Source organism: Electrona antarctica, assembly GCF_951216825.1.
Source record: "Electrona antarctica genome assembly, chromosome: 22".
Classification (NCBI taxonomy): Eukaryota; Metazoa; Chordata; class Actinopteri; order Myctophiformes; family Myctophidae; genus Electrona; species Electrona antarctica.
This window is the reverse complement of record NC_136805.1, coordinates 41576106-41600052: the sequence shown is the minus strand read 5'-3', so window position 1 is coordinate 41600052 and position 23947 is coordinate 41576106. Positions and strand designations below refer to the sequence as shown.

The following is a 23947-nucleotide window of genomic DNA, read 5'->3' as shown; positions in this document are numbered from 1 at the left end:
CCACTGTACAGGCTATTTACAATGTCACAGTCCACTGTACAGGCTATTTACAATGTTACAGTCCACTGTACAGGCTATTTACAATGTTACAGTCCACTGTACATGGCTATTTACAATGTCACAGTCCACTGTACAGGCTATTTACAATGTTACAGTTCACTGTACATGGCTATATTTACAATGTCACAGTCCACCGTACAGGCTATTTACAATGTTACAGTTCACTGTACATGGCTATATTTACAATGTCACAGTCCACCGTACAGGCTATTTACAATGTTACAGTCCACTGTACAGGCTATTTACAATGTTACAGTCCACTGTACAGGCTATTTACAATGTTACAGTCCACTGTACAGGCTATTTACAATGTTACAGTCCACTGTACAGGCTATTTACAATGTTACAGTCCATTGTACAGGCTATTTGGTTTCCAAAATGCTTAGTATTGTACCCGTCGTCGCGCGCCATTGTTATACTGTGTACAGTATGTGCCCCAATTAACAGATCTGTAAGCTCGACACGCCTGCATGAGCGGTGCATTGATGGGCTTGTATGTCTGTTCTTTTGGACACCGTCGGTGACGCACCTTATGCGTGCTATGCATTTGAGAGGCATTGACAATGATTTATGTTATGTAAACTTACAGTAGCCTATACTAGATTATAGTTGGCAATTATTTTGGGTATTTCTTCTTCTGGTTTGAGGGTTCCGGCCTGATGATTGATGACTACAAACCAGTGACTGCAACATGAACACAAGATATCATCTGCTCCTGACCGGATCACGCACGCACGCACGCACGCACGCACGCATGCACGCACGCACGCACACACACACACAACATTTCAATATCATGTTATCATTGCTAGGTCCCGTACGACCTATCATATTTATATGTCGATATCAGCTCTGACATTTATTTCAGACCTGCTCTAACATTAAATGAATAATAATATAGCTTCAGATCATTTTAGACAGAAAAAGGAAAAATGAAATAGTTTTTCAGCTGTCCTCAACAGTTGCCACTTGTGCGATGGCAGTCTCCCATTCACAATTGGTCACATATGTATATGTGGAACAGAGTCAAACTAAATTTAAGGCCTCAACTCCTACAATTCCAAGTGCTTGTCAGGGTGGGGTTCATATGTATGATTATTTTGGGCGTCCCCAGTTTAAATCCCCAGTTTGATTATTTTGGGAGGTCGCAGCCTAAAGAGGTTGAGAACCACCGTTCTAGAAACTAAAGCAATTATGATAATGAGCCATATTGACACAGTGTGTGTCAGAACAGACAGAGATTTACTGTAATCTTCTCACCTTTGAAGAGCCTGGAGACACTCCGTTTATTTCTCAGACAAAAACAAGCCAACGAATCTATGTCAGCACCTAGAGACTTAAAAGGTAAAGCCTGCACCCACGGTGGGGAGAGCAAACCAACTATGACGTAAACATGGGCGAGATTCTCGTGAATTATCACCGTTTTTAACTTGTTAATTGGCAACGTGCGTGAGTGTCCACCACACCTTGTTTCAGCTCTTATAGAATTCTCATGACGTATTGTTTTTGCAGGCTGCATGCACCAGTCTGGCGTGATGATTCCATTCCGTTTATGGCCGCTACTACATGGGCCCGCAGCGGCAGGGACGCGTGCAGAGAGTGTTAGAGTGGCAGGGGCTGAAATCCTGTAAGAGGGCACCTTTGGACAAAAATAGCAGATCTACAAGCTCTCAACGCGTCGCGCTGTGACGCGTTGAGAGCTTGTAGATCAGCTATTTTAGGGGCGCAACCCAGCACTCTTTAGCTAGTGGAGATGCGGTGTGTAACGACATGGATTTCTTTCTTTATTTTTAAGATATCTTTTTGGCGTTTTTTGCCTTTATTGATAGGGTACAGTAATTAGACAGGAAAGGGGGACAGAGATGGGGAGTGACACGCGGCAAAGGCCGTCGGGCTGGCTTGGCAGCCTATAGGTGCCCAGACGGTTGAGCTAACCGTCCGGGGCTACGACATGGATTTCTAAACTTTACATTTGTTCAAAATGCTGTGTTCAAGTGCAGGAGACTTCGGAAGAAAAAAGCAATTCTCCTGAATGCTGCCTTCCGGCATGACATGGAAAGGAGTGGCATTTGCATTTCTTTCACCGTAGTAAATGCTGCATTCGTGGTCTGGTTAAGGGCAGGTAAAAGACAGACAGGTAAAAGGGCAGGGGCTGAAGCCCCCTTTGATGTCTATGTGTGCACGTCCCTGCGCAGCGGTTCTCCACATGTTCTGGATGTGAACACAGCATAAAACGTGTGTGCCAGTGTCTTACAACCTAAATAGCCGATCTACAAGTTCATAACTCGTAGAACCTTCTGTGGGTCGACACCCCACTAGCCGGGAACTCACCTATGCTTTCTATGGCATAGGCAGCTCCCGGCAGGATCCGCCGGGAGAAACTATGCGCAGCTGCTGGACATGAGACTAATTACTTAGAGCGACAGAGAGAGAGAGGAGTGTGTGTGTGTAGACAGGTGCAATTATGGTTTGACCCTAAAAAAATTGCAACAGAAGGTTTCTCAACTGTTTTGTGTAGTATTAGGTGTCCTTAATAACATACTAAAAGTTTACCAAAGTTTGACCATGCGAAAGGTGTCATTTTCAAGATGGCCGCCGCCAGTTCTTAAAAGACCATTACTCATCCATTATTCATCCTAGACAAGTAATTTTGGTGTCTAACCCTATGTTTTAGTTATGTAGGAATCCAATTAGCTTATATAAATTAGAGTTATGATTATAATAACTAGTGTATTTGAAAAAGTGGTTATAAAGTGGTTATAAGTGGTTTTAAATGTTCAAAATGAACGCTTTCCAATATAAATTTACATTTATCCTTTTTCCACGTGCCATAATGCCCATCATTGGTGATTTTACTTGTAATTCAAATTATGTTGAAGCTTTCAACAATTTACTTAAGGAATAAATGCATTATTACTGTGTGGTACTGTGAAATTAGTCAAAACAGGGCCGCCACGTGAAGGCTCAGTACCGCTAACCCCTATTTTCTTTTTTGCTTTTTTCATACTTTTGCATTTTTTATTTTATTTTTTTCTTTGATCCACACCAGATTGACGTTTAGTCATCACACTCGTCCTCCCATAAAGGCTGGTTATGCGGATTCTCACAATTTTCGACTTGACATGGTCCACAAGCAGGCATGCATGGCAATCCGTATCGTCTGCAACTACACCGTTCTATTTCATGGTTTCTGACCATGAGAGACTCAATGGAATACCTATTTTTATTATTGGGTGTGTCTGGACCCTTATCGTGCATATTTACAAGATGGTGGCTACCCGAAATAGTGCTTTACCATGATTTCTACCATGATTGTTGACTGTTTTGGCAAACACAAGCAATATTAATCCATTGGCTAAGATTCATGGCACAGAAGGAACATATTTTCTTGAGCTTGCATATTGTCAAAATGGCTGCAAACATGAAAAAGAAAAGAGACATTACATTTCCTGTCAGATCCTATTACCCAGGGGGGCAAACCACCCCTTTTTGGATACCTGCATTTGCCATAACATCAAAGGTTGTCCATGACCCAATAGAATCACAACCTATATGGACACACCGGTCAATTTCTTTGCTGGAAATGCAATATGGCCACCACAATATTAGCCCCCATTAGCCTATAATGCGGGTGAATAGGGCAACATTTTTAACTGAGGGATATTTCCACGAAACTTCACAGGTTGATCAATGATATGAATACCATAATGGTTTGTATTGGAAGTTTCCATGATATCAAATATGGCCACCACAATACTAGCACCCAGAAAATAGGTTTGGCTTCTGAACCAGATGAGCTATAAATACAAACTCATGGTTTCTAACCACGAAAGATATTATTGTTCTGGGGTGTTTATTTGCAGAAAGACATCCCTCTGGCTGTATTTTGGTTTTGTTCTACTGTTTGTTGGAATTTCCTCTGTTTATGTTGACAATCATCCCTGGCAGGGACGTGCATCGCCAAGCCGGACATCCCTTCCTTCACTGAGTATGGATGGTCTCTCAGTGACGGGATGCAGTCCCCTGTCCATCTACAGAGCCAGCCTGGCCTATGTCAATGAACAAGACAATATCATGTAGCTGTATCAAAGGCTGCCAGAATATCTGTTCATGTGCCATGGACTGGAGACAAGATGCAGCAGGAGCTTCACTCCATTCCTGACTGGGAATGTCTCAGATGCATGCATCATTCTGTGTGCTCTTTATGGGCCCAAAACCACTGGCTCAACTCCAGTCCGCTCCTCTGACAAGTGTCCTGCTCACTGACAAGAGTGACATCCTAGCACGCTGGGAAGAGCACTTCAGTGAGGTCTTAAACAGAGAGTCCTCAATTTCCGAAGAGGATATTGCCACGATACCCCAGCTGCCAATCAAAGCTGATCTGGCTGACCCCCCCCCCACCAGTGCAGAGACAGTGAAAGCACTCCAACAACCCACTTCTGGAAAGGCACCAGGAGGTGATGGGTTGCCTGCAGACATCTACAAGAATGGAGGCATGGCACCTGTACCAGGTAATCTGGATAGGGGGAAGTCCCTCCAGACTTCAAGGACGCATCCATAGTGCATGTTTACAAGAGGAAAGGGGACAGGGCATACTGCGATAACCATCATGGTATAGCCCTCCTGAGTCCTGAACATCACAGTAAAGATCTTAGCAAGAATCATCCTCAACCGGCTAATCAGCCATGCTGAGAATGTTGTCCCTGGATCCCAATGTGGTTTCCACAGAGGCAGAGGTACCTGTAACATGATCTTTTCCATTTGCCAGCTGCAAGAAAAGTGCAGAGAGCAGAAGGGTCTCTATATGGTGTTTGTCGACCTCACCAAGGCCTTTCACACAGTCAATCGTGAGGGCCTGTGGCAGATCCCTGGCAAGTTTGGCTGTCCAGGGACATTGATCTCTCTCATCGCGTCCTTTCATGACAGGATGCCAGCCAGAGTCCAAGATAATGGTGATGCATCATATAGGAATGGAGTGAAGCTCCTGCTGCATCTTGTCTCCAGTCCCTGGCACATGAACAGATTTTCTGGCATAGGCCAGGCTGGCTCTAGATGGACAGGGGACCATCACTGAGAGACCATCCATACTCAGTGAAGGGATGTCCGGCTTGGCGATGCACGTCCCTGCCAGGGATGATTGTCAACATAAACAGAGGAAATGCCAACAGAAACAGTAGAACAAAACCAAAATACAGCCAGAGGGATGTCTTTCTGCAAAGAAACACCCCAGAACAATAATACTTAATAGAGGGAAATTATGGCTAAAATATTTACAGTATATATTTCTCGTGGTTAGAAACCATGAGTTTGTATTTATAGCTCATCTGGTTCAGAATTTAGAGCCAAACCTATTCTCTGGGTGCTAGTATTGTGGTGGCCATATTGGATATCATGGAAACTTCCAATACAAACCATTATGGTATTCATATCATTGATCAACCTGTGAAGTTTCGTGGAAATATCCCTCAGTTAAAAATGTTGCCCTATTCACCCGCATTATAGGCTAAAGGGGGTTAATATTGTGGTGGCCATATTGGATTTCCAGCAAAGAAATTGACCGGTGTGTCCATATAGGTTGTGATTCTATTGGGTCATAGATATTTCTGGTGGACAACCTTTGATGTTATGGCAAATGCAGGTATCCAGAAAGGGGTGGTTTGCCCCCCTGGGTAATAGGATCTGACAGGAAATGTAATGTCTCTTTTCTTTTTCATGTTTGCAGCCATTTTGACAATATGCAAGCTCCAGAAAATATGTTCCTCTGTGCCATGAATCTTAGCCAATGGATTAATATTGCTTGTGTTTGCCAAAACAGTCAACAATCATGGTAGAAATCATGGTAAAGCACTATTTCTGGTAGCCACCATCTTGTAAATATGCACAATAAGGGTCCAGACACACCCAATAATAAAAATAGGTATTCCATTGAGTTTCTCATGGTCAGAAACCATGAAATAGACACCGAGTTTGCTAATATTGTGGCGGCCATATTGTGGCGGCCATATTGGATTTCATGGAAACTTGCAATACAAAAAATGTTCGTATTCATATCATTGATCAACCTGAGAAGTTTCGTGGAAATATCTCTCAGTTTAAAATGTTGCCCTATTCACCCCCCATTATAACTAATAGGGGCTAATATTGGGGGCGGCCATATTGGACTTTCGCAACAAAATTGACAGAGTTGTCCATATAGGTTGTGATCCTAGGGGGTCATAGATATTATTTCTGGTGGACAACTTTGTATGTTATGACAAATGCAGGTCAACCCCCATTGCCCCCTGGGTATATCCTTTTAACTTGAAATGGGTGTCCATTTCAGAGAGTTTTAATAGAGTCAAATTGGATTTCACAATGATCTGATTCTATCTCTGCCATTTTGACAAGTCCAATGGATTCACAGGCCTCAAAAACATAGGGTTAGACACAAAAAATACTTGTCTACGATAAATAATGAAGGAGTTAGGCTATTTTATTGATTTTTTGGCCATCTTGGACGCCATCTTGAAAATAACACCTTTCGCATGGTCAAACTTTGGTAAACTTTTAGTATGTTATTAAGGACACCTAATACTACACAAAACAGTTGAGAAACCTTCTGTTGCAATTTTTTTAGGGTAAGGTTTCATATATGCCCTCACCTAGTGTACATGTGTGCGTGTGTGTCAATTTAACAAAGGTGCAGACGATCAGAAATCAGCAGAGAGTGAGAGATGTTTGCACTACTCTATGCCGAATTGAAGTGGACTCGGACCCAGACTTTTTTTTCCTCCCTGGAAAAAAAAACGTCTGGGTTTCCGAGGCTAACACCCCACTAGCTTGTGGATCTGCTACTTTTGGTGCTTTCTGTGTAACGCTGTGGTGTGCAAGTAGGGCGTTAATAATTTACCAAAGAAAATAAAAATCACACCGTGTGAAGTGAGGGGCGATGTTATTGTACATTGTCTCATTCCGGCCAATCAGAATTGGTGTCCTTTGGTGTGCACCCACACGAGAAGCTGAATATAGGAGGGGCTCAAAAACAACACAAAAAGGTAGAATATAGCGATAGCAGGTTTCCCGGCAGCAAGGCTATCAAACCTGGGCTGACCCCAAAAAATCACTCCATTGTGAAGTGAGGGGCGCTCTTATCATCATACATGATCATAAATCGTAACATTCAGGCAAATTACAATTGGCGTCCTGTCCTCACTTTTCTGTCCTCACTTTTTTGACACAAACATTGCAGACGAAGGTGAGGACGCAAATTGTGATTGGCCGGAATGAGATGATGTATTATGATGTTGAGACTTTGGAATAGACTTGTTAATATGTCCGATGACAGACTAACCAAAAAGATTTTTAACTGGGACATTTCTAATGGTTACCCCTGGGCCAATGAAGTAGGCTAAAGTCTTTATTTTTTATGAATAATTCATCATTTATTTATTGAAATAGACTATGCTGTAATATTCATGAGATACAGAACTATATGTTCCTTGGGTATAAGGAGAGTTGGGCTGTTGATTTATGGTACAATCCAAAAGTCAGATATCTTTTTGTGCACAGCTGCATTCTGGGACCATTAGCTTTAGAAACGGGTAGATTCATTGGTACTCCTGAGGAGGAGTGTGGAGTGTGTCTAGTGTGTGATTTGAAAGAAATTGAAAATTAAATTATTTTTTTGTTTTACTGCCCATTATATGAAGAATTAAGACATGTATTGCCAATGCAACTTGGTCCAATCCTTAATCACATACGGACAAACATCTATGCAGATGCTATCTAACTTGCGGAGGTAGCGTGCCTTGTCCACGGGCAACAGATCTGACGTATGTCATTGCAAATACGTTTGATAATCGCTACTCTGCTCAATATTGTTTTGAAAATGCCGCAAATTGCATTGCAGTGAGCGCAAATCACAACTTCCCCCGGTTGTGGGCGGAGTCACAGTTTGAGGCGCTGTTTACACGCCGTGGTGTCAGTGTATAGGTACATTGCTCATCAAATCATCGGTATGGGGTGCTCAGCCAATCAAATCATCGCTATGGGGTGCTCACACTGCTCAGCCAATCAAATGATCACTATCGGGTACGGGTACACAAAAACACACAAAGCTGGGCATAGGCGGGGCTAGAGCCCCTCAAACATTCGAATATTCAAAGCGTTGTTCGATGGCACGACATTCTTACATGAAAAAAAATCTAAACCTCAAGTTTTTGAATTTAAATATTTTTTCAGTTTATTTTTTTTTGCTGATTTTCAAGCCCAATATACATTGCAGCATGACATGTTGAGAGCTTGTAGATCTGCTAACCTTCAAAGCCATGTGCTTGAGCTCCACGATTCGAAGCTTCGAATTTGGCTCGGTTTCAGGGGTAGAAGCTTAAAAAAAAAAGGTAGGTCAGCCCTCATCGAAACCGGGGGTTCTTAATTGAAATGCAAAAGGGTGAAACAATCAGCGCACCACCAGAGACCACCACACTGTTTCCTATACGGTCCACCATAGGTTGGCCCATCGCTCCAAGAAGGCCCATCGTGTCTCCAGGAAGCAGAACTAACCCCTGAAGACCTCTGAGTCATCTTAGCTTTTAACCATTATTTTATACTATTAGCTATTGAAAAATAGCAGAGCTACAAGCTCACAGGGTGGCACTGAGTGCCGCACTACGAGCTTGTTGTAGATCTGCTATTTTTGTCAATCATGAAAATGTGGCGCCAATGTTTGAATATATATATATATATATTTGGTTTTTAACCAAAATCTTTGCTTCTGCGGCAGGGGGTCGGCGGACCTTGGGGGTCCTTGACATGAAATGGTTTGAGCACCACTGAGCCATAGAAACATAGGGTTTTTCAGAAAACTGTCATGATTTCGAAGACATTTGTAGAATCTGGTCCTCAGGTCTTAAAGAACTAAGTGACGGATGTGTTTCTGCTTCATAACGTCTACTCTACACCATCCAAAGCTTCAACGTTGGTTCAGCAGGCTGTGCTGTCAGGCTTTCCACCAGTCCTCCAAACCGTGCTCATGTACTGTACTTAGTACTCTTTTGAGGTAGTTTAGTTGAGTATGTCCACTTTGTGATACTTCTACTCCACTGCATCTCAGAGGCAAGTAATGTACTTTTTAATTCCTGTTTTTTTACTCCACTACAATGAATTGAAATCTTTACTCACCAGTTCATTTGTAGATTTTGATCATTATTACCGGTACAAATGTGATGATTTTTGTGTGACTGTAGTATGATCAAGTAGGGCAGGGCTATTCAACTGGCGGCCCGGAAGAGTTATAAAAAAAATCCCACGTGTCAGTGTTATTTATACTTTTTATAATTCATTTTTAATTAATTATTTTTAGCTTGTTCGTTCGGTTGCTATTTGTGGTCATGGCTGCCAGTTCCCACCTGATGTTGTGTGGGAGTTCTGACTGCTCCAGATGGTGCTGAATAACTGCTAGTTTGCCTTATGTCTTGAGACTGGGACTGAGGTCTAAGATGTACAGATCTCGGGTGTTGTCTCCTCCAAAGAAGAGGACACGATCTCCCATCACGCAACAGCATCTCCTATACTTCAGACATGGGCTGTTCCCCTTGGGTTCAACCTTCTTCCAGGAGAAGGACTCTGGATTGAATTTCCACAAAGCATTGAAGTACTTGTCACTCCCACCACCAAAAATGTACAGCTCTCCATTGTAGGCAAAGGCTGAATGATGTAAGCGTTCTCCTGTATGATGCTGTGTAGAAGGTGTGTTCAACCAAAGGTAGGTCTCTGTGTCAAACACTCTGATGGTGGTGTTGTAGCCGAAACCATCGCTCCAGCCCCCAAATACAAACATTTTTGTCCCGATGATGGTAGCAGAGTGCCATGATGAAGCAGGAGGTGGAGTTCCTCTTGTGTTGATCAAAGCCCAGACCATTGTGCTGGTGTCCAACTTGTACATGTCATTTGTCCATCTAGTAGTCAGCAGGTTGAATCCTCCATGGACATACATGACCTTCCCCAAGACACAGGCTGAGTGTTTCCACCCCGCCTTTGGAACCATCCCGGAAATGTGTGGTTTAGACCATCTGTGGGTGTCGACATCAAATGCATAAAGCACATTGTAGTACTCCTGTCCCCGGTAGCCTCCCCAGATGAAGACTGTATCTTCTACTAGCACAGCTGTGTGGCCATGGAGCATGGAGGGAACCTCAAGTTGACATTCTCTTCCTGGTGCCACTGGGGTCAACTTCCTCCAGATCAAAGCCACTGTGTTTAAGACGTGGACATCAATCTGCTCTCCATTGCCTCCAAAGGAGTACACACAGTGTCTCACTGTCACAGCACTTTGATTGTCTGTCTCTGGTCCTCTCAGATGCAGCGCCCAGCGTAACATTATTCACAACAGCAGCTAAATCCTATTCACCAATAATAAAATATTGCTCTAGCTATTAGGTAAAAGCATGGCATATTCTGCGTCTTAACTTATATTGGTTCGAGGCACAAGCATCACACAAAGCTTGGCCAATCTGTGAAGCCGATGGTTTGGGTTGGCCAATCAAGCAAGCTGATGCCAGTTGATCTCCCTAATATGGTATATTGACCAGTAGTAAGCCCCACCCTGGGACACTCTGTTCAACAGTGACACCTAGTGTTCAGTTATACTGCTCAGCACATATGCCAACTAATGTAGGCTGTAGGATGCTGCATTTTCTACACAGACTCCAAAACAAACCTAAAAGAATGTCTGACCTTTTTGAGTGGTGCAAACCACTCCAACAACCAGCTTTGTCTGTATGTTCGTGTACCTGTCCACTCAAAAAAGGAGAATGGTTGCTATGGTTAGTGTGTGACGTCACTGTTGCACCACTCAGTTCACACGGGTGTGATTTTTAAAATAAAAGCTGGCTTTTTAGAACACCTTGGGCAGCCGTGCTGGGATCCTGGTGCGGGCGAGGAACCGTGCGGGCAGACTCCCATTGTCATCGATACTCCTCGCCGACGTCCAATCACTGGACAACAAAAATTTTGTTGTCCAGTCATTTAATGTCCAGTCATTTAATGACCGAACTATGGATGCTGTTTTCAGGGAGAACCAAGGAACACCGTAATTGTTTGTCTCTCTGATAGTGGAGGAGCTTAAGGATATTTCGCACAAATGTGTCTAAATGTGCCAAGTTTTGCACAAATGTAGCCCAGGGCATGCTCTAATGATTTAGCTAGGGCACCCGAGCCGGCGACCTTGGGAAACTTTGTGACAGCTGCTGAAAATTGGGGTACCATTAACAACCTATAAGGCAAACATTTCTAAATTTCATTATGCTTTATGTAGCATGTGACATGTCAAACTAGGGGGTTTTCCATTGCAAGCATTAGTTTTGCACAAAAAAAAACACTCCTTGGGCTAAAAACGGCCATAACCGTCATCACAAATGTGATGAGGTCATCACAAATGTGATGAGGTCATCACATTTGGGAAGATTTGGGCAAGTGGCTAAAGCCGAATCTAGCCCAAAGAGTGTTTTTCATGCAAAACGAATGCTTGGAATGGATTCAGAATCATGAAAACCCCATAGTTTGACTCGTCACGCTGCTATAAGCAATAATGTCAAAATTTGAATGACTTTTTCTTTTTTGGTATTCAGACAACCAGGAATGAGTAGAACGCTCCCAAAAAACGTTAGTCTCTAGGGGACGCAATCTGCATTCAAAGATTTTCTTAGAAGCTTTGTCATTGGTTGATTTGCCTGTCTACTTCCTGATTGGTTAGTCATTGCGACCGGGGTTTTTTTGACCAATGACAAAGCTTCTAGGAACATCTTTGAATGCAGATTGCGGCCCCTAGATGTGTCACAGAGACTACATTTTTTGGGAGCGTTCTAGTCATTGCTGGCTGTCTGAATTAAAAAAGAAAAAGAAAAAGGTAATTCAAATTTTGACATATTATTGCTTATAGCAGCTTTAAAGCATAATGACATTTAGGGGGGAAAAAGCCTTATAGAGGTTGTTAATGGTAGCCTACTTTCAGCAGCTGGTTCACAGGGGCAGATGCAAAAGATACAAAGATACAAAGCTATATTTGTAGCTTTGCATCTTTGTAGCTGAAGTTGAAACCAGCTTATCTTTTTTGTAGCTGTTTTGCAGCAGCTGCAAACGTTTGTGTCTTCATGTCGATGGCTTCCATTGAAAATGTATAGTAGCTTTGTATCTTTGCATCTGCCCGTGTGAACACAGCATAAAACTTGTGTGCCAGTGTCTTACAACCTAAATAGCAGATCTACAAGTTCATAACTCGTCATATAGATCTTTCTGTGGGCGACACCCCGCGCACCACTAAATAAAACACGTCGCTTCCTGATGCATTTCGATCTTGTGGATCTGCTGCTTTTGGTGTTTTCTGTGTGACGCTGTAGTGTGATCAAGTAGGGCGCTAATTTACCAAAACATTAAATAAAAATCACACCTGTGTGAAGTGAGGGGTGATCTTATCATCGTACAAAATCATACATAGTCTCATTCCGGCCAATCACAATTTGTGTCCTTGTGTTTTAAAGTTTGTGTACCCACACCAGAAGCTGGATATAGGAGGCAAAAATGACACAAACAGGTAGAATATGGCGATAGAAGGTTTGCCCGACAGCAAGGCTATGAAACCTGGGCTGACCCAAAAAAAATCACACCCGTGTGAAGTGAGTGGCGCTCTTATCATCATACATGGTCATGAATCATAACATTCCGGCCAATCACAATCGGCCTCCTCAATTTTCTGTCCTCACTTTGGGAACACAAACATTGCAGACGAAGGTGAGGACACGAATTGTGATTGGCCGGAATGAGATGATGTATTATGATGTATCATGATAAGAGCGCCCCTCACTTCACACAGGTGTGATTTTTATCCTCAATACGTGCATTGCTCATCAAGTCATCGCTATGGGGTGCTCAGCCAATCAAATCATCGCTATGGGGTGCTCAGCCAATCAAATCATCACTATGGGGTGCTCAGCCAATCAAATCATCGCTATCGGGTACACACAAACACACAAAGCTGCAGGTCATAGGAGGGGCTAGCGCCCCTCAAACATTAGAATATTCAAAGTTTTGTTCAATGGCACGACATTCGAACATTGAAGAAATATTTAAAATAAAAAACTTGAGGTTTCGATTATAATTTTTTCCGTTTATTTTTTCATTTCTTTAATCAGAAATAGCTATGTACAAGCCCACAATGCATTGCAGCATGACATGTTGAGAGCTTGTAGATCTGCTAACCTTCAAAGCCATGTGCTTGAGCTCCACGATTCGAAGCTTCGAATTTGGCTCGGTTTCAGGGGTAGAAGCTTCGACTTAAAAAAAAAAAAAGTCAGCCCTCATCGAAACCGGGGGTCCCTAATTGAAATGCAAAAGGGTGAAACAATCAGCGCACCACCAGAGACCACTAGTCCAGCTGCTTAGCTCCAATATATAAAGGAATCGTTCAGTTTGTGATAAAAGCATGAAATCTAGTACACATATAGCCAAAGGCATCCCAAACATAATTGGATGTGGAGGCATCCTGAATTTTCAACATGGCAGCCATTTTTCAAAATGCCACCATTGACATCCTATTATAAGGCAATATTTTCTAAATTTCCTTATGCTTTAAGTAGCATGTGACATATCAAACTAGGGGGTTTTCATGATGCTGAATCTATTCCAAGCATTAGTTTTGCATAAAAACACTCATTGGGCTAAATTTGGCGATAGCAACTTGCCCAACTGTGCTGATGTCAGCACATTTGGGCAAGTTGCTATGGCCAAATTTAGCCCAATTTGGCCAATTAGCCCAAACTAATGCTTGGAATGGATTTAGCATCATGAAAACCCCCTAGTTTGATATGTCACATGCTACTTAAAGCATAAGGAAATTTAGAAAATATTGCCTTATAATAGGATGTCAATGGTGGCATTTTGAAAAATGGCTGCCATGGGTGCCATGTTGAAAATTCAGGATGCCACCACATCCAATTGTGTTTGGGATGCCTTTGGCTATATGTGTACCAGATTTCATGCTTTTATCACAAACTGAACGATTGTTATGGACCATGCTGCACTACACCACACTGTTTCCTATATGGTCCACATCATAGGTTGGCCCATCGCTCCAAGAAGGCGAGGTTGTGCAGGAATATAGCGTGCGTAAGAAACATGTGTCTCCAGGAAGCAGAACTAACCCCTGAAGACCTCTGAGTCATCTTAGCTTTTAACCATTATTTTATACTATTAGCTATTGAAAAATAGCAGATCTACAAGCTTACAGGGTGGCACCGAGTGCTGCACTACGAGCTTGTTGTAGATCTGCTATTTTTGTCAATCATAAAAATGTGGCGCCAATTTTTTGAATATATATTCTTTAACAGGTTTTTAACCAAAATCTTTGCTTCTGCGGCGGGGGGAGGGGGGTCCCTGGAACAGAACATTTACAGTACATTTACTGTACTGTACTGTACTGTACTGTACTGTCACACCTAAAATCATAATATAGGGCCTATACAGTTAGGCTGCGCAACAGTGACACTTGGTTGTGAAAACCAACCAAATGCTATTTTCGTGCTCGGACAGACCCAGCCAGCCAGCCACCCACCCACCCACCCACAGACACACAAAGCTCCATAATGAAGTGGTTGCACCACTTCAAAAGTAAAGCTTCAATTTAGTATTCACTGTGTCCATTTAAAAAGTAATGAAACATTACCAAATGGCATACCATTCATTTACTTTACCAGGCAGTGATGTTAGGATTCACATGATGTGAGACAGGTCAAGTTGGTTAGCCTACATTATTTTGAGCTGTGTTTAATTAACTACAATAAGAATGTGTGTTAAAATTGTAATGTTAGAAATAATTGTAAATAGCTCTCTGGATACAGACCATAAATGCAATGTAATTTCCAGACTTTCTATTTAAGTGCAATTGCTATTAGGCTACAGTTATCTAATCATCAGAGCACAATATTGTGATTCTCATTTAATATTCACATTTAGATATTATGTTCAATTGATTTATTTGTTTTTGAGGGGCAGTAGCCCCTCCTAAATCCAGTGCACGTATGTTCACAAACGTCCTACACAAACATTAAATTCCCATTGACAATTTTATGTCATTGTCTGAGCAAAGAAATAGGCCTAGTGTCTATTTTACGTCATGATGATGTACGATGATAAGAGCACCCCTCACTTCACACGGGTGGGATGTTTTGAACCAAATAAAAGCATATGCATTGCATAAGTGTAGGCTACATTTTGACAAATGTGATGACAGAATTAGGCTATCAATTATTATAGATCATTTTGTCTGAGGTTTAAGACAAGCTCATAACTTTAACTTTAATGTTTATGAGCTTGTTGGCCGGCTATTTTCCCACCACGGGTCCTGGTGTAAGCTTTTTTTTAATGATGGCTCTCGGATCTCGGTACAATTTCGCGGACCTCGCTCAGACAAATCATTACAAATGTACATGCACCACAATGGGGACCGGTTCACTAGAATCGGGGACGACGACGACAATGTAGCATTAATAAAATAAACAGGGGACAGGACAGCAGGACAGCGCCTGTGCCATGCGAAGGTTTGTGGTGTTGCTGCGGGATGTTTTGACTGTCGCTGTACCATGACAGGTCTTGCACAAAACTCTCTTGTTGGACGTCTGTAACGTCAAAACCAAAATAATGCCATATCCCCGAAGTGCCTGATCTCTTTGGGATTAAATTGTGCGGATTTAAGAAAGTTTATTCGGGCTCCGCAGACGCTATCTGCTCCTCAGCGGCTGCTGACTTCTAGCATGGTAGCATTAGCATCAACGCACTGAACACAGAGCAGAGTAGACGTAAATGATGACTTTGTTTTGGGCACTGCGCGAGTGTGTACACATGCACTGCAGTCACATGCACTGCAGGGACACTTCTGATTGGTTAGAATAGAGAGCACAGTATAGCCGTGTTGTAAATACTGGATCAGACGCGCTCCGGGTTGATTATGATTTTTTTTTTAATCGCAGCCTTTGCGATTTGCTAATCGCGTGGTTTCAAATCGCAATTTCGGTTTGAAAATTTCGGTTTGAAAACGATTAATCGTTCAGCCTTACTTCACACAGGTGTGATTTTTATCCTCAATACGTGCATTGCTCATCAAGTCATCGCTATGGGGTGCCCAGCCAATCAAATCATCGCTACCGGGCACACACAAACACACAAAGCTGGTCATAGGAGGGGCTAGCGCCCCTCAAACTTTAGAATATTCAAAGTTTTGTTCGATGGCACGACAATCGAACATGGAAAAAAAGATATAATCGAAAAATCAAGGTTTTTTTTTGTCTTTTTTCATTTTTTGAATCAAAAATAGCTGATGTACAAGCCCACAATGCATTGCAGCATGACATGTTGAGAGCTTGTAGATCTGCTAACCTTCAAAGTCATGTGGTCAACCCTAATCAAAACCGGGGGTCCCTTTAAATTAAAATGCAAAAGGGGGGTCATAGCGGGTAGTGCTGTCGCCTCACAGCTAGAAGGTCCTGGGTTCGATTCCCGCTGGGGACGCTGTAGGCGCTGGGGGCGTGTTCCCTCCTCCGCGTGCGTCATCTGTGCCCATACCCGAGGCGGGGTTGGTGAAAGGGCCTTTCTGTGTGGAGTTTGCATGTTCTCCCCGTGTCCCCTAGGGTATGTACCCTCACAAAAAACATGCAGTAATCCTGGTCTCTAAAGTACCTCACCCTGGCCAGCCGGGGCGCCTGATGGAGGGGAATGTAACTGGTCTGAATAAGGTGTTCCTTCCACGTGATATGTCCGGCCAGGGAAACTCTCCCCTGTCAAGTGAAAAGAAGCAGCTTGGATTCCTCATGCACAGAAGGAAGCATGAGGTCAGTCCGCTGCCATCCCTGGTTGGCAGAGGAAGTGTAGCGCCCTGGATTACATTAGATAATTGACACTGGGTGAAAAAATGGGTTACGAAATTGTGGGATAAAATATTTGGAAAAAAAATAAATGCAAAAGGGTGAAACAATCAGCGCACCACCAGAGACCACCACACTGTTTCCTATACGGTCCACATCATAGGTTGGCCCATCGCTCCAAGAAGGCGAGGACGTGCAGGAATATAGCGTGTCTCCAGGAAGCAGAACTAACCCCGGAAGACCTCTGAGTCATCTTAGCTTTTAACCACTTTTAACCATTATTTTATACTTTTAGCTATTGAAAAATAGCAGAGCTACAAGCCCACAGGGTGGCACCGAATGCCGCACTACGAGCTTGTTGTATGTAGATCTGCTATTTTTGTCAATCATGAAAATGTGGCGCCAATGTTTGAATATATATTCTTTAACAGCGATGGTTTTTCAGAAAACTGTCAGGATTTAGAAGACATTTGTGGAAAACCAAACCAAACCATACTTATAAGTAGGAAAGTCCCGATCATGTTTTTTTGCTCCCGATCTGATTCCGATCATTTGATTTTGAGCCTCTGCCGATCCTGATTTTTCCCGGTCCGATATTTACATTTCATAGCACGTTTGTGCCATATCACAATAGTACAATATCCCACATCACAGACAATATCCAGTCTAATATCATGAATGATATGGATATAATATTGATACTAGCGATGTCCCGATCACGTTTTTTGGCTCCCGATCCGATTCCGATTATTTGAAAATGACGTGAACGGCCCTTTTTCCGATCACCCGATCCGATCGGGACAGCCCTACTTATTCTATACTCACTCTTTTGAGGTTGTTTACTTGAGTATGTCCACTTTGTGATACTACTCCACTGCATCTCCTGTTTTTTTACTCCACTACAATTAATTGAAATCTTTACTCACCATTTTGATCATTATTACCGGTAGAAATGTGATATTTTTTGTGTGACTGTAGTATGATCAAGTAGGGCATGGCTAGTCAACTGGCGGCACGGAAGAGTCATAAAAACATCCCACGTGTCAGTGTTATTTATACCTTTTTTAATTCCTTTTTAATTTATAATTTTTTGCTTGTCCATTCAGTTGCTATTTGTGGTCATGGCTGCCAGTTCCCACCTGATGTTGTGTGGGAGTTCTGACTTCTCCAGATGGTGCTGAATAACTGCTAGTTTGCATAATGTCTTGAGGCTAGGACTGAGGTCTAAGATGTACAGATCTCGGGTGTTGTCTCCTCCAAAGAAGATGACATGATCTCCCATCACGCAACAGCATCTCCTATACTTCAGACATGGGCCGTTCCCCTTGGGTTCAACCTTCTTCCAGGAGAAGGACTCTGGATTGAATTTCCACAAATCATTGAAGTACTTGTCACTCCCACCACCAAATATGTACAGCTCTCCATTGTAGGCAAAGGCTGAATGATGTAAGTGTTCTCCTGGATGATGCTGTGTAGAAGTGTGTTCAACCAAAGGTAGGTCTCTGTGTCAAACACTCTGATGGTGGTGTTGTAGCAGAAACCATCGCTCCAGCCCCCAAATACAAACATTTTTGTCCCGATGATGGTAGCAGAGTGCCATGATGAAGCAGGAGGTGGAGTTCCTCTGGTGTTGATCAAAGCCCAGACCATTGTGCTGGTGTCCAACTTGTACATGTCATTTGTCCATCTAGGCAGCAGGTTGTATCCTCCATGGACATACATGACCTTCCCCAAGACACAGGCTGAGTGGCTCCACCTCGCCCTTGGAACCATCCCGGAAATTTGTGGTTTAGACCATCTGTGGGTGTCGACATCAAATGCATAAAGCACATTGTAGTACTCCTGTCCCCGGTAGCCTCCCCAGATGAAGACTGTATCTTCTACTAGCACAGCTGTGTGGCCATGGCGCATGGAGGGAACCTCAAGTTGACATTCTCTTGCTGGTGCCACTAGGGTCAACTTCCTCCAGATCAAAGCCACTGTGTTGAAGACATGGACATCAATCTGCTCCCCGTTGCCTCCAAAGGAGTACACACCGTGTCTCACTATCACAGCACTTTGAGTGGCTGTCTCTGGTCCTCTCAGAAGCAGCGCCCAGCATAACATTACTCACAACAGTGGAAAAATCCTATTCACCAATGATAAAATATTGCTCTAGCTATTAGGTAAAAGCATGGCATATTCTGCGTCTTAACTTATATTGGTTCGAGGCACAAGCATCACGCAAAGCTTGGCCAATCTGTGAAGCAGATGGTTTGGGTTGGTAATCAAGCAAGCTGATGCCAGTTGATCTTCCTAATATGGCATATTGACCAGTAGTAAGCCCCACCCTGGGACACTCTGTTCAACAGTGACACCTAGTGTTCAGTTATACTGCTCAGCACATATGCCAACTAATGTAGGCTGTAGGAAGCTGAGTTTTCTACACAGATAATGTCTGACCTTTTTAAAATAAAAGCTGGCTTTTTAGAACACCTTGGGCAGCCGTGCTGGGATCCTGGTGCGGGCGAGGAACCGTGCGGGCAGGCTCCCGTTGTCATCGATACTCGGATACGTAGTTCGGACCGAACTACGGATGCTGTTTTCAGGGAGAACCAAGGAACACCGTAATTGTTTGTCTCTCTGTAGCCCAGGGCATGCTCTAATGATTTAGCTAGGGCACCCGAGCCGGCGACCTTGGGAAACTTTGTGACAGCTGCTGAAAATTGGGGTACCATTAACAACCTATAAGGCAAACATTTCTAAATTTCATTATGCTTTATGTAGCATGTGAGATGTCAAACTAGGGGGTTTTCCATTGCAAGCGTTAGTTTTGCACACAAAAAAACACTCCTTGGGCTAAAAACGGCCATAACCGTCATCACAAATGTGATGAGGTCATCACAAATGTGATGAGGTCATCACATTTGGGAAGATTTGGGAAAGTGGCTAAAGCCGAATCTAGCCCAAAGAGTGTTTTTCATGCAAAACGAATGCTTGGAATGGATTCAGAATCACGACAACCCCATAGTTTGACTCGTCACGCTGCTATAAGCAATAATGTCAAAATTTGAATGACTTTTTCTTTTTTGGTATTCAGACAGCCAGGAATGAGTAGAACGCTCCCAAAAAACTTTAGTCTCTAGGGGACGCAATCTGCATTCAAAGATTTTCCTAGAAGCTTTGTCATTGGTCGATTTGCCTGTCTACTTCCTGATTGGTTAGTCATTGCGACCGGGTATTTTTTGACCAATGACAAAGCTTCTAGGAACATCTTTGAATGCAGATTGCGGCCCCTATATGTGTCTACCCATTGCTGGCTGTCTGAATTAAAAAAAACAAAAAAAAAGGTCATTCAAATTTTGACATATTATTGCTTATAGCAGCTTTAAAGCATAATGACATTTAGGGGGGGAAAAAGCCTTATATATTGTTAATGGTAGCCTACTTTCAGCAGCTGGTTCACAGGGGCAGATGCAAAAGATACAAAGATACTATACTTGTAGCTTTGCATCTTTGTAGCTGAAGTTGAAACCAGCTTATCTTTTTTGTAGCTGTTTTGCAGCAGCTGCAAACGTTTGTGTCTTCATGTCGATGGCTTCCATTGAAAATGTATAGTAGCTTTGTATCTTTGCATCTGCCCGTGTGAACACAGCATAAAACTTGCCTTACAACCTAAATAGCCGATCTACAAGTTCATAACTCGTCATATAGATCTTTCTGTGGGCGACACCCCGCGTGCCACTAAATAAAACTTGTCGCTTCCTGATGCATTTCGATCTTGTGGATCTGCTGCTTTTGATGCTTTCTGTGTGACGCTGTAGTGTGATCAAGTAGGGCGCTAATTTACCAAAACATTACATAAAAATCACACCTGTGTGAAGTGAGGGGCGCTCATATCATCATACATCATCATACATAGTCTCATTCCAGCCAATCACAATTTGTGTCCTTGTGTTTTAAAGTTTGTGCACCCACACCAGAAGCTGGATATAGGAGGCAAAAACGACACAAACAGGTAGAATATGGCGATAGCAGGTTACCCGGCAGCAAGGCTATCAAACTTGGGCTGACCCAAAAAATCACACCCGTGTGAAGTGACAGGCGCTCTTATCATCATACATGATCATAAATCATAACATTCCGGCAAATCACATTTGGCGTCCTCAATTTTCTGTCCTCACTTTTTGAGGGGTGTTAGCCCCTCCTATGTCCAGCTTTTAGTGTGAGTGTAAACACAAACTTTGTCCTAACACAAACTTTGCAGACGAAGGTGAGGACGCAGATTGTGATTGGCCGGAATGAGATGATGTATTATGATGTATGATGATATGAGCGCCCCTCACTTCACACAGGTGTGATTTGTATCCTTAAGTCATCGCTATGGGGTGCTCAGCCAATCAAATCATCGCTATGGGGTGCCCAGCCAATCAAATCATCGCTATGGGGTGCTCAGCCAATCAAATCATCGCTATCGGGTACGGGTACACACAAACACACAAAGCTGGGCATAGGAGGGGCTCACACATTCGAATATTCAAAGCTTTGTTCGATGGCACGACATTCAAACATGGAAAAAAATCTAAACCTCAAGTTTTTTATTTTAAATATTTTTTTAGTTTATTTTTTCATTTTTTAAATCAAAACAAGCTTTTGTACAAGCCCACAATGCATTGCAGCATGACATGTTGAGAGCTTGTAGATCTGCTAACCTTCGAAGTCATGTGATCGAGCTCCACGATTCGAAGCTTCGAATTTGGCTCGGTTTCAAGGGTAGAAGCTTCGACTTTAAAAAAAAGATAGGTCAGGCCTCATCGAAACCGGGGGTCCTTAATTGAAATGCAAAAGGGTGACACAATCAGCGCACCACCAGAGACCACCACACTGTTTCCTATACGGTCCACATCATAGGTTGGCCAATCGCTCCAAGAAGGCGAGGTCGTGCAGGATTATAGCGTGCGTAAGAAACATGTGTCTCCAGGAAGCAGAACTAACCCCTGAAGACCTCTGAGTCATCTTAGCTTTTAACCACTTCTACCCATTATTTTATACTTTTAGCTATTGAAAAATAGCAGAGCTACAAGCTCAGAGGATGGCACCGAATGCCGCACTACGGGCTTGTTGTAGATCTGCTATTTTTGTCAATCATGAAAATGTGGCGCCAATGTTTATATTATATTATTATATATTCTTTAACAGCGAAGGTTTTTAACCAAAATCTTTGTTTCTGCTGAACCGTTGGTTCAGCAGGCTGTTTTGTCAGGCTTTCCACCGGTCTTCCAAACCCTGCTCATGTACTGTACTTAGAAGTAGGGATGTCCCGATCATGTTTTTTTTGCTCCCGATCTGATTCCGATCGTTTGATTTTGAGCCTCTACCGATACCGATTTTTCCCGGTCCGATATTTACATTTCATATAACACGTTTATGCCATATCACAATAGTACAATATCCCACATCACAGACAATATCCAGTCTAATATCATGAATGATATGGATATAATATTGATACTAGGGATGTCCCGATCACGTTTTTTTTGGCTCCCGATCCGATTCCGATCATTTGAAAATGACGTGATCAGCCCGATTTCCGATCACCCGATCCGATCGGGACAACCCTACTTATAAGTACAAGTACTCTTTTGAGGTTGTTTACTTGAGTATGTCCACTTTGTGATACTTCTACTCCACTGCATCTCAGAGGCAAATCATGTACTTTTTTATTCCTGTTTTTTTTACTCCACTACAATTAATTGAAATCTTTACTCACCATTTTGATCATTATTACCGGTAGAAATGTGATAATGTTTGTGTGACTGTAGTATGATCAAGTAGGTGTAAATGGTAAATGGTGCATTTATATAGCGCCTTTATCCAAGGCGCTTTACATAGATTGTGCATTACATTCACCCATTCACACACACATTAATACACCGATTGCGGCAGAAGCCATGCAAGGTACCAACCAGGAGCAATTTGGGGTTCAGTGTCTTGACCAAGGACACTTCGACATGTAGACAGGAGTAGCCGGGATTCGAACCGCCGACCCATGGATCATTGGACGACCTGCTCTACCTCTTGAGCCACAGTCGCCCCACCCCGCCCCGCCCCGCCCCGCCAGTGTTATTTATACTTTTTATAATTCATTTTTAATTTATTATTTTTAGCTTGTTCATTTGGTTGCTATTTGTAGTCATGGCTGCCAGTTCCCACCTGATGTTGTGTGGGAGTTCTGACTGCTCATGATGGTGATGAATAACTGTTAGTTTGCATAATGTCTTGAGGCTGGGACTGAGGTCTAAGATGTACAGATCTCGGGTGAAGTCTCCTCCAAAGAAGATGACACGTTCTCCCATCATGCAACAGCTCCCCTTATGATTCAGACGTGATCCTTTCCCCTTGGGCTTAACCTTCTTCCAGGAGAAGGTCTCTGGACTGAATTTCCACAAAGCATTGAAGTAATTGTCATTCCAGGCACCAAATATGTACAGCTCTCCATTGTAGGCAAAGGCTGAATGATGTAAGCGTTCTCCTGGATGATGATGTGTAGAAGGTGTGTTCAACCAAAGGTAGGTCTCTAAATCAAACACTCGGACGGTGGTGTTGTAGCAGAAACTATCGCTCAATCCCCCAAATACAAACATTTTTGTCCCGATGATGGTAGCAGAGTGCCATGATGAAGCAGGAGGTGGAGTTCCTCTGGTGTTGATCAAAGCCCAGACCATTGTGCTGGTGTCCAACTTGTACATGTCATTTGTCCATGTAGTCAGCAGGTTGAATCCTCCATGGACATACATGACCTTCCCCAATTCACAGGCTGAGTGGCCACACCTCGCCATTGGAACCATCCCGGAAATTTGTGGTTTAGACCATCTGTGGGTGTCGACATCAAATGCATAAAGCACATTGTAGCACTCCAGTCCCCGGTAGCCTCCCCAGATGAAGACTGTATCTTCTACTAGCACAGCTGTGTGGCCATGGCGCATGGAGGGAACCTCAAGTTGACATTCTCTTGCTGG

At 42.9% G+C, this 23947-nt stretch overlaps 1 pseudogene across 1 annotated transcript; it reads right to left on the bottom strand.

Annotated features, from left to right (window-relative positions):
- Positions 1–18051: 18051 nt before the first annotated feature.
- On the bottom strand, positions 18052–19055 carry LOC306915155 (kelch domain-containing protein 3-like; annotated as a pseudogene). Its single transcript has one exon. The product of its transcript is annotated as a kelch domain-containing protein 3-like (transcript).
- Between the last annotated feature and the right edge of the window lie 4892 nt (positions 19056–23947).